Genomic DNA, 17,018 nt, shown 5'->3' with positions numbered 1-17,018 from the left:
CACACATTTAAGGTCACACCTTTTAAATCAGTTTTTGTTAAAACTAAAGCTGGTATTTTGATCTTTTGTTTCTGGATTTATTTTTTTCTCTTTCTCAATGGATTGTGAGTTCAGGAGGGGAATTAGCCCCTGACTTATGAGCTCTCTAATCCTCCATCATCCTGAAGATTCTCTCTAGGGATTCCAAAAAGCATAGCCATATAGGAGTCAGGTAAAGAGTAGAATGAATGAAGCTGCTTCATGAAAGAAGACAGACAAACTAGAGAGTCTTATTTATATAAAGAGGGAAGACTAGAGAGTCTTACTTATATAATGATTGCCAGGTAGGAATTCAGACTTATAATTGTGATATTTCCAGTTTTTGAGGAAAAACTATAAATTGGATCTTCATATTAAATCATCTGTTTTTAAAATATTGGCTAAATTTAATGAACAAAAAAACACTAAGTCAATCAAACAAGCCCTGTCTACAGACCCATGAACTATCAGTTTATTCTAAAATCCTATCATTATCTACAAATCCCAGTGTTTTCATTCTAACAGAGCAGGTTGCTATTCTTCTAGGTTAAAAGGGTTCAAATAACTGGGCCTGGCCATGTTATATGAGAATAAAATATGACTGTAGGGAGAATGTCTCCCAACAACATGAAAATATTCAGGGCTAAAAGTAAGGGCTACTTAGGGTGGTCTGTATTTAATGCCACAAAGTAGCTAGATAAATGATTTGCCTTTGAAGATATTTTGTTTGTTTGGAAGTAGTGATGAATTTTGTAAAACTGAAACTAAGAAAGTGTTAATCTTTACAAATTGTCTAAAGCTTGCATACCATGGATATCCAGAAGTAGAGAAGAAGCAATAAGAATATTCTTACAGATGAAGCAGCCAGCCAGCATAGTAGGACTTTAAAAATAGAAACCAGCTAAGGTATTGTCATAGGGAGCATTGCTATGACTCTGCTGTGCATTGACAACTCATAGAAGCAAAAAGAGGGATTTTTGGCGTTCTCTCTCCTATTTTTTTTTAACGGAAAGAGTATATTTCCCAAGAGTCATTTCATACTTTTTAAATTTCACTACACATTCATGCATCAATGTCTTTTTTTTTTTTCAACTTCAGGACATGGAGCTAAGTTTATTTTTTCAAATAAAAGAGGTCAGGGGTAAGCCATAGAGGTTGCAGACTTGCTCTGGGAGGACTGCTCACACTTCATTACCAGGTGACTTCATTAACAAAGTACCAAATTCAAGATTTTATATAAAATCTAGAATATTAATTTTATTCTATTTCTTTTTTTATACTTTGTACTATATGTAACAATCCTGAAATGTAGAAGTTTTTTAAAAAATAAATGTGAGAATAAATCTGTAGAGTATTTAATTGGTAGAATTCTAATCATTTTACCTTGAATTGTATAGAAAGCTAATATTATTCTAGAACCAAACTTTCATCATTATTTATTAAATTAAGTCCATTATATATTGCTGATACCTTTAAAAAAAAGACGTTCAGCTGATCCCATGTGACCTAATGTTGAAAATAGTACCAACAAGTATTTAACATTTTCTTTTGTTCCTATTTCATGAATAAGCACTTTGCTTTCAGTTATTATTATTCCTAAATTTTACATAGACATAGGAAGGATTAATCTCCTGTTATCTTTAAGATCATTCTATTGTTTTGTTCTATGTGTCACCTGGACAACTAAAGAACAATAAGCTATTTAATAACTGAAAAGCTTGTCATGCACCACAGACAAAGGGCTGATATCCAAGATCTATAAAGAACTTCTCAAACTCAACACCTAAAAAACAAATAATCAAGTCAAAAAATGGGCAGAAGACATGAACAGACGCTTCTCCAAAGAAGACATACAAATGGCTAACAGACGCATGAAAAAATGTTCAGCATCATTAGCCATGAGAGAAATTCAAAGCAAAACCACATTGAGATACCACCTTACACCAGTTAGAATGGCAAAAATTGACAAGGCAAGAAACAACAAATGTTGGAGGGGTTGTGGAGAAAGGGGAACCCTCTTACACTGTTGGTGGGAATGCAAGTTGGTACAACCTCTTTGGAAAACAGTGTGGAGGTGCCTCAAAAATTTAAAAATAGAGCTACCCTATGACCCAGCAATTGCACTCCTGGGTATTTACCCCAAAGACACAGATGTAGTGAAAAGAAGGGCCATATGCACCCCAATGTTCATAGCAGCAATGTCCACAATAGCCAAACTGTGGAAAGAGCTGAGATGCCCTTCAACAGATGAATGGTTAAAGATGTGAACCATATATGCAATGGAATATTACTCAGCCAACAGAAAGGATGAATACTCAACTTTTGCATCAACATGGATGGGACTGGAGGAGATTATGCTAAGTGAAATAAGTCAAGCAGAGAAAGTCAGGTATCATATGGTTTCACTTATTTGTGAAACATAAGGAATAGCATGGAGGACATTAGGAGAAGGAAGAGAAAAAGGAAGGGGGTGGAAATTGGAGGGGGAGATGAACCATGAGAGATTATGGACTCCGAGAAACAAACTGAGGGTTTTAGAGGGGAGGGGGGTGGAGGGATGGGTTAGCCCGGTGATGGGTATTAAGGAGGGCACGTATAGCATGGAGCACTGTGTGTTAAATATAAACAATGAATTGTGGAACATTACATCAAAAACTGATGATGTACTGTATGGTGACTAACATAACAGTAAAAAAAATAAAATACATAACTCATATTAAAAAAAAAGAAAAGCGGGGTGCCTGGGTGGCTCAGTCATTAAGCATCTGCCTTAGGCTCAGGTCATGATCTCAGGGTCCTGGGATTGAGCCCCATATTGGGCTCCCTGCTCACTGGGAAGCCTACTTCTCCCTCTCCCTCTCCCCCTGCTTGTGTTCCCTCTCTCACTGTCTCTCTCTCTGTCAAATAGATAAATAAAATCTTAAAAAAAAAAAGCTTGTCATGTTGAATAAAAAAAGTAAAGGACTCTATTTTTGGGGGGGGAGCAGGACATTTTATGCTCACACCCTCCTGAGGTATAACATAATGAGGAAATTCAGGCACCCTATGCTGTAGTACTAGGCAGTAAGGTCAATTTCACTGCAGGGTGCAACCTCTCAGCATAGATTCAGGGATTGTTGGACATTTTTAAAGCAGACATTCATTCATTCATGTATCTGGTCAGTACTTATTCCCAGCAGATAGGACTGTCATATTCAGCAGCTCCCAAGAAATACCTACCAGATGGTCTATTAAATTTATCCTGCCCTAGCATGTCAGGACATCAGGAAAGTTATCACTATAGTTTATATTGTTTGCATAACATTAGAATAAACATATTACCTTTTACTATTTAATGCAGATTTAAATTAATTAAAATTAATATTTAAGTTGATCAGTCTCGTGTTCCACATTTTAAGTGGTCAATCACCACATGTGGCTAGTGGTGATCAGTGTACTGAGCAGGGCAGTCTAACAGTGTGTTCTGCCAGAATGAACTACCACATTGAGAGATGGTTAGGTATGTTGATAGAAATTTTTAGGATCACAAAGCAAAGCAAAGACAGATTCAGAGACTGAAGTCAGATCTCCTTTTTCTTGCTCTGTATTATTATGCATTAGTTTAGCCAGCTAGTATGCTATTGTATGTGTGTGCGCGTGCACGCGTGCGTGTGTGAGATGATAATAAAGTAGAACCTCTGCCACATATAGTAAAGAAGAATTTCTAATTCTCCTCAACTGCAAAAAGGCAAACTGCTCAAGGCTAGGGAGGCTCAAAGACAATGATGGGCAGATGTAATTTTCAAGAATTTTCTTGTTTGGAAAGAACATAAGCAGATGTTACAGGGCTCACAAAGGCTAATATTCCATGGCAAAAAGACAATTTGTCTTATTCCTCATGTTCTGCACTGCCCTTTCTGAGCAAAGATTTCTTGCACAGGTTATGTGTCTCTCTTGTTCAGGTCAGACTTTGTAGTGCTTGTGGCATTAATTTAATAGTAAGAGAACATGCTGGAATTCTCTAATGCTATTCTTCTCTAGAAAAAAAAAGGCAATGCATCACAGTTTAGTGCTTTTATGGTACTGTTTTATTTGGTCAGATAATCGTTGTTTAAAGAATACCCTGACACTTTTTATGTGAAATCTGTCAACGTACTCTATTTGGGTCATATCCACATGGGAAATATGAAGTTAAAAGTTGCACAATTATTTTAAAATTTTAAGACATAGTAATTTTTTTTTCTTTACTTTAGCTATCATAAATTTAATCAAAATTGCCTCAATGTTTCTTCTTTAATTTCACATACACAAATACAGGTAAAATTCTCTGTGTGTGGAAACAAATGATGTTAGGTTAAATACAAATGACATGGAGGTACAAAAATGTGAATTAATTTTATTTAACTGAACTGAGTTGGCTCATGAAATCCCCCATTGTAGTTCAATATTTAGGAATTCAAGATTTAAACTTAGTCATTGTCCAGTTCAGAAAATAATCTCTTCTAAGTGATTTCAGACCATTAAAGATTTCCCTTCTTCTACCCTGTTTTCTTCAGGGCTCCCCAGCTGTCATCTGAGCATGGGATGATGGACAGGTTTCCCTGAGGATATGAGGACAGATATCTCTGCTCCACTTCTTTCTGCTACATCCTCACAGTGAAATCCTTCCTGGCCTCCCTGATATATAGCTGGCTTCCTCCTCACTCAAGAATGTTTGGTGGGATCTGCTGTTGATGACCTCCTTCCCTCACAGGGTCTCCACCTGCAAGGAGCACACAGTGCCTTCCTTGTCTTGAAACCACACCCACCTTGTCTCTTTCAGCAGTGCTCTCAGCACTTTTGAGTCCTTCATAAGATCTTTTTGAAAATTCTAGATCTTCCTTAATGCCATATGACTTTGATGAGGAATTCTGGAGGGTGATATGTGTGAAGTACGTTTCAGACATTTCTTTAATATATCATGCTACTATTTTTATTCTACTCTCTCCACTCAATTTTTTGGCAAATGACAACCTGTAAGGCATGTCTTTCCAGAGTTCCAAACCAGAAGAATATCAATCTCTCTGCTTTTGTCTTTCCCCTCAACTTATTTCAGATTTCTGTCATCTTGCTCTTCCCCTGACCTTAGGTTTATAGGATTGAAAGCACTAGATCCTTCCTCTGTGACTTCACAGCATTTTGACTCTAATCTTATCTATTAAATATTAACCCAGCTACTCCCTAATAGGCCACAAAGGGTTTTCTCCTTCCTAGATTTCAGACTGTTCTCTAGAGTTGATCTCTTTGTCTTATGTTATATCTTCAATCTGACAAAATAAATGTCATTGCTCAAATGTGCAGAGAGCTCCAGGATAAGTAGACAGTAGGGATAATGTCAAGAAATAAAAGGAATAATTAATAATAATAATAATAATAATAAAAAGCCAGACAAAACAAAACCTTTGTACTAAATCTCCAAGTAGCTGATTGCTTAGAAGTGGAAGGACACTTATGAGAGTGGATATTCTTTGCAAAATGCAAAGATTTCCAAAGGTGGGAGGGTAGAGAATACAACAGATAAAATCTGGAGAGGTACACAGAAGGGTTTCAAGAGGTCATTAGAGCAATCTGACAGAGTATGTTATAGGGACTTGTCTGGAGCCTCTGGGAGGAAGAACTATGAGTTTTTTCTAAAGAAACAGGAGAACTTTCATTATACCAGCCAAGAGAGAAACTGAAATTAATCAGGAGAAGAAAGACACATCAAACAGAAGCCAGTGAATATATTCCTTCCTCCATGCCACAAAACACATAAACCATCCAAGAAATTATTCCCCAATAATTAGGGCAGGAAATGTGGGAATAAGAAAACACTGTTGTGAATTAACCCTGATAACCAACCAAAGTCTTCGGTTCTTTTTCCTTAGTTTTGTTTTCGTTTTTGTTTTTATCTTTGTCTTTATGTGACTAAAATTTAAGACAAGAAAACCAAGTGCCTTTTTTAAGGGCAGGATTTGGTCTCACCAGCCCAGTACCCAACAAATGAAATAGAAAGTTTAGAATCTATTGAGGTCAATTATAGAATATAATGTCATCATTGTAAAAATATAAAGTTACATGCATTTTACACAGATTTAAAACACTCAAATCTTAGCATATTAATATAAATTCTATGGATGCTGCCAAAGCAGTCTAACATCATGTTGTAGAAACATGGTTCCTTACCCTAGAGATAAGGGTCTAAGGATCAGCCTTACCATGGCGCCTAGACTTTCCCTTTTGACTTCTTTCCTGATGGACCCTATAATTTAAAGTATTATACTAAGTGAATAATAGAAAATGTGGACTTATCCCAAACAAATGAACACTGAAAATAGATAGCCAGGTTTGGGGAGCTTTAGAGAGACTGAGAGCCCATGGTTTAATATCACTAACTGAATGCTGGCTTCCACTGAGTTTTTTCACTTGAACTGACTTTCCAACGCTGTTCCCACCTCCACTTAACAGAGAACCATTTTGGGATCTAGGCCTCTTTTCCTAGATTTTCTCAATCCCTCACTCAAGGTATTTGTATACACAGAGTTTGTTGAGAGTTTGCAGAGGGGATTTAATCATTAAAAAACTCAAACTCCTTAATATTAAATAGCAGACATCTTTGTTCTTAAAAATTCTCTGAGTATAGATCACTGGCAAATTTTTCCTGCACTCTAGCCACATAATTTATTATTTAGTTTCCTTCCACTCTCCCCTCTCCTCAATTTTGGTTTCATCAGGTGTTTTGTTTCTGTTGTAACTCATGGCATTCATGATGTATTAGAGGATTCTACGACAACTGGGTTTGTAATGTGCCCTTCCCAGGATGATATTCTTATGGTAGGTGTTGAGGGGCTATCAACCCATGACCATTTTAAATTAAATCTTAAGTGGGATTTTCCAGGTCATGTTATTTGTAAGAATTTGAAACCCACACCTATAAGATATCAGAAGATATCTTATTTTTCTGGGCTCAAATGTAAGGCTGAGCTAGTTAGTTTCCCATGTGTCCACCTTTGTGTGCAGATAAATTTTCTCATCGATCCTTTTGCTTTTTAACACTTTGACTTTTTATGGGCATCTTTGGCCCAATTCCACACTGTACACAGATCAAAGTCATGTGTCCTTTTTTTCATGTATGCTTATAAAACCCAAGACTCTGAATTGTAAGAATTGGCAAACTCTGTTAGGGTAGTCACCAGCTTTAGCACTTGCTTTTATGTCTGGATTCAAATTCATTTCATTTTTGTCTTCTGTGGAAATTCCCTTCTTTCTTGCCAGCTCAGACATGAATTTAAGAAAATTAAAAATACATATTTCAGCCAATTTTGTTTTGCATTTAATGTTTTGTAGACAGGGATTTTTCAGGACATCTGGTCTACTGTATAACCAGAAGTGCAAGGCTCTCCTTTCTTTGCTCACTCATTACCAATTTCTGTTCATTTCATAGGCAGAGCCATTCATTTGTATTTTTGTGGGGGGATCATTTTGTAAATATTTCTTCTGGTCTCACCTTCTTTGCACAAAGAAGCCTAACAAGGTATTGTTTTTATTTTATTTTACTTGAGAGAGAGAGAGAGAGAGGGCATGCACAACTGTGGGGGTGGTGAGGAGCACAGGGAGAGGGAGAGAGAGAATCCTAAACAGGCTCCATGCCCAGTGCGGAGCCTGATGCAGGGCTCATTCTCACAACCCTGAGATCATGACCTTAGGTGAAATCAAGAATAGGTCACTCAACTGACTGAGCCACCCTGGCACTCCTAACAAGGTATTGTTTTAAGCAAAGATAACTTTGGCTCTAAAATAGGTATCTGTGACATCTATTAAAATATTATTTCTTCATACTACTATGTTGCATTTACTACAATTTTACGCATAAATCATTAACATTGGTAAATATTAGTAATTTTGTTGTTTGGTCTTTCATTTGCAAGGATTTTTTAAAAGTATATTAATAGACCACATCATAGTTGGGCCTTATTTAATTTTCAATGTCAGAGTTCACCAGACTTTGCTGGGGCTTATGCTTTGCTCTCTAAATCAGTGCTGCTCAAAGTGTGGTCTGTGGCATGATGATGGTCCATAAACTGTTTGTTATTGGTCTCTGGTAAGTACAGCACAGAAATGGAGTGTTTAGAAATCTTCACAATTTGACATTGCAAAGATACCCAAGCATGTAGTAATGTAATGAACTAATCTTATTGAGCAGGACATAGTCTGGTTGTGCTGATGGCAAACTCACGTGATGATTTCTGTTTGGTGGACCTGTGTGATAGTTGTGTGGCAGTTGTACAGAGAAGAAATTTATTTCACTCCATGTAAGATGCCAGTGATGAGACAGGGACTGTCCCTTTAGACTGTTCCTGAAGAGACTGTTTGAGAAGGACTGGTCTAAATAATAATGTATATTTTATAACTTCAAATGAATTCAAATAGTTTTTTCTAGGAGTATATTCAGTTATTTCAAATATATTACTGATAAGGCCCAATTTTAGATTTTTAATTTTTTTTTCTGGGTAGCCAGTGCCTTTAATCTGAGTATACCCACATCTCTTCCATGGGTACCACAGGTCACCTGAAGGAATGAACAAAAATTCAAGTTATAAACATAGATGTTTCACTTGTGTTGGAAACAAACTCAAAGTACCTGTACCACCATCACTTGGTAATTGATGCTATTACCCTAGGTCAGGGTAGCATAAAGGCTGTCACTATTCAAGAGACCATGAAGCTGAGGAGTTGAGAATCCAAACTCTGAAACAAGAATGCCTGGTTTCAGTTCCAAGCTCCACCGGTAGTAGCTGTGTAATATTGGGCAACTTACTTAAACTTTCTGAGCCTCATTTTTCTTACTTATATAATGAGGATCATGGCAATGGTCCCATGTCATAAATTTGTTTGGAAAAAAACTCAATAAAGATTGTCATCATTATTTTTGGTACTACTTCATGCACTTAGAGCAGAGAAGAAGGCTATGGTAATCCACATTTCTATCCAACACACACATGGTTGTTTTGAGCCTTACTAGTGGATGAGAAAATGCAAGTATACAAGTTTCAACTGTATTTTTACTCTCCTCTTAATCTTCCTAACCCAATAGATTTTTCTTTTCTTTTTTTTTTTTCTTTCTGGTTCCCACTTCTTCTTCAGGAAGCTCTGTATCTTTATTTACCCCAATTTTCAAATATTCTCTCTTGTCATCAGTCTTTACACAACAAAAATTGATTAAGCATTTTCTAGGTGCCAGGCAGTATTCTTAGCTCTTGGGATAAAGAAAGGAATCAAATACTGTTTCTAAGAAGTTTACAATTTCATTTGGGCTACTGCATATGTAATAAAGATGAGTATTGTAAATGTTAGGATAAATACATGAATGAGGTATAGAGGAGATTTAAAATGAGAAGTCTCAAAATTCCATGTGGGAGGGTTATGAGATATTCTGTAAGTGATGCTTCAGCTGATCATAAAAAATGAATGTGTTCTTCAGGAGGACTGGGCAAAGGTGATCAGGTGAAATATTTGTTAGGTGAAGCTAATGTAAATAGGAATCATTCTGTACAGGCACATAAAGAAAACTTTTCTTTTTAGAAGAGGAGGTTGGTGGTCAAAATATGTCCTCACAATTAGATCCAAAGCCCTGCCAAAATAACACCCCCTAATTTTTATAAGTCAGAAGAGAGATCAACGTTTGCACTCAGTATTTCTACCAGAACTTTCTTTTTCAGAAAATCTTTGATTCTCTTCATTCTATTTTCTCCACTTTGCTGTGGCCAAAGAAGCAAGCAGGAAAAAATATAATCAATTTGTTAAATATCACAGAGTGAAAATAAGATGGTTGTTTGGTCAGAGTAGGGAAGCCAAGTGAAGAAATATACCTAGCCAGGGAAAGCAGAGAAAAAGTCAATAACTGTTGAGCAAGAAGGGCCAGCCCAGGTCTGCAGCAAGCCAGGGGACTGCAGAACATAGGCTTAGACGTGTAAAGTACAGAAGGCAGCCCTGGAATATGATGAGCCAGGGGAGAATCTCTGGACTTAGGAATTAAGTGACAGGAAAACGCAAGACCGTAGGAATAATTCTTAGTGAAAAGAATACTCCAGCAGCAAGTTATAAATTAAATATATTTAAATCGATGACTGTTTTCAAAACTTAGTTCTGATTTCCTTGCATGTATTTTTGAGAGAGAAATGTTATAAGCTAGAATTTCCATGATTCACTTTATCTTTTCCTAAAATTGGTCTCTTAAAGAAATACAGACAATGCTTTTATTTCCAATCTATTTGCTAAGGCTAAGTAAAGAGAGAAGGCAAAATTGTTTCCCTTATGTGCTCACTTACTAACATTAACTCACCTTCATATTCAACCCACACATTAAACACACAGAGATACACACACCCACGCACATGCAATTCAGCACATAGAAAGAGGATATTTTAGATACCCTTGAGTAATATACTACAACGAAGTACCTAATTTAAATCTTTGCCAGGAAGTTGGAAAGAGAAGGAAGGGCATATAATGGATTTTAGCTTTAATTTGTGAAAAATTTCTCTGCCTATTGTAAGTCACAGTGGAGAATGGAAAAAGATCCCTCTATGAAAACTGGGTTTTGTGTGACTGACATATCCTGCATTTTTAATAACACAGACTGAAATGCATTATTCAGAATTCACTGTTGTCCGGCAATTCAGCTCTGCTGTAGATCTTCTGACTTCTCGTAAGTCTGTTGTCTGCAAAAATTCAAATTCTTTTTGTAATTAATACTAGTAGCCAAGATAGTACTTGTCTACCTAAGTAGAATGTAGTGAACTAGCACAAGAAATTATCCTAACATATTTCAATGGATCAAGTAATTCTTAATCAATATTTAGTGTGAAATATCTCAATGAATATCTAAAAATATCTAGCCATTTTGATTTTGATTTTCCTTTGACTGGTGAGAATAGCATCACATTTACACAAAGGAAACATTCCATTTCAGGGGACAAAGCATAGGTAGATGCTACTTCTTAACAGTTGCACTAGAGCCCTTATAAAATTTCAGAAATTCTTGAAGTGTGGGATGGTATATTTAAAAATGATGTTATTTATTGTATTTATCCAATAAAGGAATATAGTCTCAACTTTTTAAAATCAAGTATATATATTTTATAGCAACCTAAACATATGTTATTAGGAGCTCAAAGATTAGAACCAGTTCAAAAACCCTTCTAAAGTTTATAGACATACAATAAAACAATCATATAAAATTAGGAGTCAGAAAAATTTTATTCAAAATCCAACTCAGCTACTTGGTACTTACTAAGTGGGTTTCAGTCATATATCTGATCTAAGCATCATTTTCTTCATCTGTGAAAGAGAGGTTATAGTAATCCCTACTTCAAAGATCCTGAGATTCAAATGAGATACTGTAATACATAGGCTTTGTAAGTGATATTTTAAAGTGTTGTACAAGGGTAAGTTTTATAATTACTGTTATTGCCTATGTTTCCATTTTTATCTCAAAATATTTGCCCCCATCGCTTTAAAGCATACTTTCAAGATCAAAGTTTGCAATGATTGTGTTAGTGACTTAGGCTTTCACCTGCCTTGTGTTTGATAAGTTGTTCAATCTAAACATATATAGGAACAATGTATTAACAACAATTAAAAAATAATCGGCACAATTTAAGGTAAGTTATCTTGTATAGGCACAGCTCTTCCACCAAGATGATATGATCTGTAAACTGTATGCCTTTGGTATTTGATATTTAGTATTCCTGCTTATTCTTATTCAAGAGTGACTCCTGTAAATTCAAGATCTGGAGTAATGTAATTATTATTCTAATTCACCACAGGGTTTTGGTGAAGAATTAATGAAGTAACAAATGCAAACTGCTTAGTGCAAATCTCAAGGAATCCTGATAACATATGTCTAGAATGTGGGAATACAATCTCATGAAATAAATGATCATAGGCTAAAACCAAGCAACTGGTTTCAAGGAATGCTAGGGAAAAAAAAAGACAGAAAGACTTATGAAATTCACAGGAATGTTTAAACTGATTGACAGAGGTCTTATGTATTTTTCTCCTTTGTATGGGACATGCTACAACAAAGAATATCTTTTCCAGGAAAATAACTCTCTTCAACCATGAGGAACAACTTCCTCTAATTTTTAATATTATTACTAATTAGACATCACTAGATGAAGGTGAGGAAGCAGTCAACATGACAAAGAACAGAAGAGTGAGACAGATGGGGGAATGAAGAGACAAAGAGAAGTGGGACATAATGAGGATGTTAGAAGAGGGGCAGTGATGTTGAGCCTGTGGACACTGCATCTCCTCTCTCCATCTTCTCCTCCAGGTGTGAAGGATACAAAAACAAAAGTTTCTCAAAATGCCAACGCACTTTTTTTAATGTTTAATTCCTGTATATACCAATGCCCATCTCTTCACTCAGTCCATCCTTCAAAGAGCGTACACACACACACACACACCCATACACCCCACATTTCCATACACTGGACTAATCAAATCTAATATTTTCAATCAAATCTTATTGAAAATTTATAGCTAAAAATTGAAGTTTGTGGGAAACAGAACATGAAGTTTACTGTCCTTAGTATATTTCTTTTATTTGAGCAAGCTTATATGTTTTGGACATAAATAACTATATATATTCATAGCTAAATAAGTAATAATAAACAAAAATATTAAATAACTGTATTCACATATAACATAAAAATTATAATTACTTTTTTATTCCAAGTGATTGAAAGATCAAAAAATAGTAAAAACAATGTTTAAAATTTTGAGCATAAAGGGTAATATTTTTTGCCAGTATACATCAGAAATATTCTCAGATTTTTAACATTTCTTGGCCATGGATGCTTTATTTATTTATTTACTTACTTACTTACTTACTTACTTATTTTTGGCACATGCCAGGTTTATCTAGCAATTTGGCTTTTCTCTTCACTTCATGGTAGGAAACAAAAATTATGGGATGTTCAAAGGTAAGTAGAGCAGTTACTGGTCCCTGAAATAATCAATGTTACAAATATACTGAGCTAAAAGAATGGCATGTGATTTTTTTTTTTTTGTATCAGTTAATAAATACTGAGATAGTTCTCTTTCTCCACCATCATGGTGTCTTCTCACAAGACTTTCAGGATCAAACAATGCCTGACCAAGAAACAAAAGCAGAATTGACTCACTCCCCAGTGGATTTGGATGAAAACTGGTAATAAAATCAGGTACAACTCCAAGACGAGGCACTGGAGACGTACCCAGCTGTGTCTATAAGAGATCACACATGAGATGGCACACATATTTATGCTGTATTATGGTCACTTGCTCATATGTTACCATTCTGTAAACATCACTACTACCTGAACAATAGACATGTTTTATTGGGAAATGATCTTTCTCTGTTACTATGCTTCTGAACCAAATATGTGAGACCTTTTGTTTGAAAAAGAAAAGAAAAGAAAATACTGAGATAAATCTTCTGTTATCAAAAAAACAATTAGGGAGATAAATTTGTAAGTTAGATTTCCTGTCCTTCGTAACTCCAGAATAATAACATACCACTGAATTCAGTTGCTTCCTTGGAGTTACTAAAGATAGCTTTTCCCTGGGGAATTTATTTTGAAATCTTCCTCGTTCATAATTAACCCTTTAGTTGCATTTGCACAGAAAATCAAAATGTGTCATGCACTGTATCAGTAGTGATGTGAAGAGTGTAATTAATTTAGAAGTTCTCCCAGAGACTTTTTCTTCTTAGTTATAATTTCTATTTTCCCTCTCTCCCTCAAATTATTTGGATTCATTTTCCCACCCCACTCTGTAGATCATGACAAGAGTTCAATAAAATTTGTAAATTTTAGGCAGAGGATATGGAAGAAACAGAAAAAGCTTTCCCATTTATGGTAAATGTTGTATCTTGTGATATGGTCCTTATTTTTTAACCCGGAAAAAGGAGGCAAAATAAAAGAACTTTATACTAAATTCTTCTGTCCCTAAAAGACTTTTTTTTTTTTTTAAGATTTTATTTATTTATTCATGAGAGACAGAGAGAGAGAGAGAGAGAGGCAGAGGGAGAAGCAGGCTCCCAAGGAGCAGAGAGCCCGATGCGGGACTCGATCCCAGGACCCTGGGATCATGACCTGAGCCGAAGGCAGATGCTTAACCATCTGAGCCACCCAGGCGCCCCCTAAAAGACTTTTAGTTCATTTACATTTAGTGTAATTACTGAGAGTTCTTGTATTTACTCAACACAATTGACTTGCAGTTATTTTTTCTTCTGCCTTTCTCTTGATTAATCAGATATATTTTTATTCCATTTCCCATAATTAACTTGATAGTTATACATCCTCTTTTTTTAGTGGTCACAGTAGAAATTATAATACACATTTCTGAGTTCTTACAGTCTAATACAAGTTATTTTTATCACATAAAGATAATGCTAAAACTTTACAATACTTTAATTTCATTTATACTCCTCTCACCTATTTGCATTATTTTATCTTGCATTTTAAATCTACATATAATTACAATTCCACAAGATAGTCATTATTCATTTATATTACCTACATATGTACCATTTCCAGTGTTTTTCATTGCCATTTTAATTTCCGTGATTCTATTTGGGATTATTTTTCTTCTGACTGAAGAAATATTTTTTTCTCAGTATGTAAATGATATTTACTGAGATGTAGTTTACTACATTAAAATACATAGGTCTTATGTACACATCAATGAGTTTATTTAATATTTTTTTAACCTTTCTCTTTGAAGTAATTATAAATTCCCTAGAATTTGCATAGATAATGCAGAAATTTCTGTGTACTCTTTGAAAGTTTCCCCAAAGGTTATAATCTATACAACTATCGTACACTATCAGCATCAAGAAATTGACATTGGTATAAATAATGTGTATAGTTCTGTATCATTTATCATAAGTACAGATTTGTGTAACCAGCTCCACAATCAAGATACAGAACTATCCCATCACCACGGAGATCTCTTTATAGTGACATTCACTTCTCTCCCTAACCTCTGACAACTACTAATCTGTTCTCTATCTCTATAATTTTGTCATTTTGAGAATACTGCATAATGGAATCATTGTATGACCTCTGATATTGGCTTTTATCACTCAGAGTAATGTTGTTGAGATGTCTTCAAGTTTTTGTATGTATCAACTGTTTATTCCTTTTTATTGCTAAATAATATTTCACAAAATGGATTTATCACAGTTTCTTTAACCATTTCTTTATTGTAAGAGATTTTTGTTGTTTCTATGTTTGACAATAACAAATAGTGCTGCCATAAACAATTGCATACACATTTTTTTTGGCGTAGATGTAAGTTTTTGTATCTCTAGGGTAATTGTGATTGCTGGGTTCCATGAAAAGTATATGTTTAGTTCTTTAAGAAAGTGCCAAAACTATTTTCCAGAGTGGTTCCACAATATTGCATTCCCACCAGCAATATGTGAAAGATCCAGTTTCTCCATATCCTTCAGCATTTGATATATATATTTTGTTTTTTAAAGATTATTTTTTTATTTATTTGATAGAGAGAGACACAGCAAGAGAGGGAACACAAGCAGTGGGAGTGGGAGAGGGAGAAGCAGGCTTCCCGCGGAGCAGAGAGCCCAATGCGGGGCTCGATCCCAGGACCCTGAGCCGAAGGCAGACATTTAACGACTGAGGCACCCAGGCGCCCCAGCATTTGATATTTTTTAATTTTTATTTATTTATTTGAGAGAGAGAGAAAGAGAAAGCAGAAGCAGGGAGAAGGGCAGAAGGAGAAGCAGGATCCTCACTGAGTGGGGAGCCTGACACTGCACTCCATCCCAGGGCTCTGGGATCTTGACCTCAGCCAAGGCAGAAGCTTAACCTACTGAACCACCAGGTGCCCCAGCATTTGCTATTTTAATGTAAAAAAAATTTTTAGTTGTTTAAATAGGTACATAATGATAGCTTATCATGGTCTTAATTTGCATATTCCCAGTGGTTTGTGATGATAAACATATTTTTATGTGTTTATTGGCCATCTATGGCCTCTTTGGTAAAGATATGTTCATGTCTTTGTTTTCAAATTGGAATTTTTCTTAATACTGAGTTTTGGGAATTCCTTATCATCTAGACATGAGTCTTTTCATAGCTATGTTGTTTGCAAATATTTCTCCCAGTCTGTAGGTGGTCTTTTAACACTCTTTATAAGATTTTCCACAGAGAAAAAGGCTTTATTTTGACACAGTCTAATTTTTCCATTTTTCCCTTTACTGGATTATGTTTTGGTGTCATCTCTAAAATATCTTCACCAACTAACCACCACTATAATAAGCAGCAAATCTCACTTCCGTAGTTGTTACATTACATTATTTGAAATTTCCAGTTTTCAATAAAAATAATGAGATATGCAAAGAAAGAAGAAAGTATGGACCTATATACAAGGGGGAAAAATCAACCAATAAGAACTGTCCCTAAGTAAGCTCAGATGACCCAGAAAGCTAAGGCAATATTCAAGAAGAACATAAAGTTAAAAGACTTACAGTAAAACATATCAAATCTTACTAAAAAAAACTAGAATAATTAATATCAGCATGGCGTTGGTGCAAAGATAGGAAGTTACAAAATGAAATACAATAATCTAGGAATGGACCCAAAGATAATCACTCCTTGGCATATAACAGACACCACTGGGGCTGAGTAAGGAAAAGAGGATTTTTCTAAATGGTGCTGGGTGAATTAAATATTTATAAGGGAATAAATGAACCTTGACACTATGTAAATATACAAAATAAATTTGGGATGGATCATAAACCTAAAAATGAAAACTAAGCAATCAAACTTCAAGAGGTCTTTAAGACAGGTAAAGATCACTTAAACCAAAACAAGAAAGATTGATATTAAAGAATTTCTGTTTATCAAAAGACACCATTAAGAAAGTGAAAGCATGATATAGACTAGTAGAGGTATCTGATATACTTATGTATTCAATAAATGGTTCATTCCATT

The sequence above is a fragment of the Halichoerus grypus genome, chromosome 3 (assembly GCF_964656455.1).
Source record: "Halichoerus grypus chromosome 3, mHalGry1.hap1.1, whole genome shotgun sequence".
Classification (NCBI taxonomy): Eukaryota; Metazoa; Chordata; class Mammalia; order Carnivora; family Phocidae; genus Halichoerus; species Halichoerus grypus.
This window is presented reverse-complemented; position numbering follows the sequence as displayed.